The sequence below is a fragment of the Lolium rigidum genome, chromosome 7 (genome assembly GCF_022539505.1).
Source record: "Lolium rigidum isolate FL_2022 chromosome 7, APGP_CSIRO_Lrig_0.1, whole genome shotgun sequence".
NCBI lineage: Eukaryota > Viridiplantae > Streptophyta > Magnoliopsida > Poales > Poaceae > Lolium > Lolium rigidum.
The window spans coordinates 135,885,249-135,887,050 of record NC_061514.1 but is presented as its reverse complement, the minus strand read 5'-3'; positions in this window follow the sequence as shown (position 1 = coordinate 135,887,050).

The following is a 1,802-nucleotide window of genomic DNA, read 5'->3' as shown; positions in this document are numbered from 1 at the left end:
TTAATCTAGAAGACGGTAGCAACGAGGGGATTATCGAGTCTCACCCTTGAAGAGATTCCAAAGCCTACAAGATGAGGCTCTTGTTGCTGCGGTAGACGTTCACTTGCCGCTTGCAAAAGCGCGTAGAAGATCTTGATCACGGCGCCACGAACGGGCAGCACCTCCGTACTCGGTCACACGTTCGGTTGTTGATGAAGACGACGTCCACCTCCCGTTCCAGCGGGCAGCGGAAGTAGTAGCTCCTCTTGAATCCAACAGCACGACGGCGTGGTGTCGGTGGTGGTGGAGAAATCCGGCGGAGCTTCGCTAAGCGTGCGGGATGTGGTGGAGGAGAGAGGGCCGCTAGGGTTTGGGAGAGGGGGGCGCCGGCCACTAGGGGTGCGGCCACCTTGGTGGTTCTTGGGTGGCCGGCCCCCTCCCCTTGGCCCCTCATTATATAGGTGGAAGCCCCAAGTGTTGGACTACAAGTCTCCGAATAAGACCCGAACCCAAAACCTTCCATGTGATAGGGAAACCTACCCAAGGTGGGAATCCCACTTGGGGTGGGATTCCCCCCTTCCATGTGGGGGGTTGGCCGGCCCCCATAGGGGGAGTCCACTTGGGACTCCTCCCCTTCTAGGGTTGGCTGGCCATGGAGGTGGAGTCCCTCCCGGACTCCGCCTTCCATAGTGGTTTCTTCCGGACTTTTCTAGAACCTTCTAGAACCTTCCGGATCATTTTAAATCTCATAAAATGACTTCCTATATATGAATCTTATTCTCCGGACCATTCGGAACTCCTCGTGATGTCCGGGATCTCATCCGGGACTCCGAACAAATATTCGAACTCCATTCCATATTCAAGTTCTACCATTTCAACATCCAACTTTAAGTGTGTCACCCTACGGTTCGCGAACTATGCGGACATGGTTGAGTACTCACTCCGACCAATAACCAATAGCGGGATCCGGAGATCCATAATGGCTCCCACATATTCAACGATGACTTTAGTGATCGAATGAACCATTCACATACGATACCAATTCCCTTTGTCACGCGATATTTTACTTGTCCGAGGTTTGATCATCGGTATCACTCTATACCTTGTTCAACCTCGTCTCCTGACAAGTACTCTTTACTCGTACCGTGGTATGTGGTCTCTTATGAACTCATTCATATGCTTGCAAGACATTATACGACATTCCACCGAGAGGGCCCAGAGTATATCTATCCGTCATCGGGATGGACAAATCCCACTGTTGATCCATATGCCTCAACTCATACTTTCCGGATACTTAATCCCACCTTTATAACCACCCATTTACGCAGTGGCGTTTGGTGTAATCAAAGTACCTTTCCGGTATAAGTGATTTACATGATCTCATGGTCATAAGGACTAGGTAACTATGTATCGAAAGCTTATAGCAAATAACTTAATGACGTGATCTTATGCTACGCTTAATTGGGTGTGTCCATTACATCATTCATACAATGACATAACCTTGTTATTAATAACATCCAATGTTCATGATCACGAAACCATGATCATCTATTAATCAACAAGCTAGTTATACAAGAGGCTTACTAGGGACTCTTTGTTGTTCACATAACACACATGTATCAATGTTCCGGTTAATACAATTATAGCATGGTATGTAAACATTATCATAAACACAAAGATATATTATAATAACCATTTTATTATTGCCTCTTGGGCATATCTCCAACACCGGAAAATGGGGATCCTCGAACCCCGGGGGTTGCTTTACATACACTTCCTCATGTAGAGGACCATTAAGAAAAGCACTCTTAACAACCATTTGT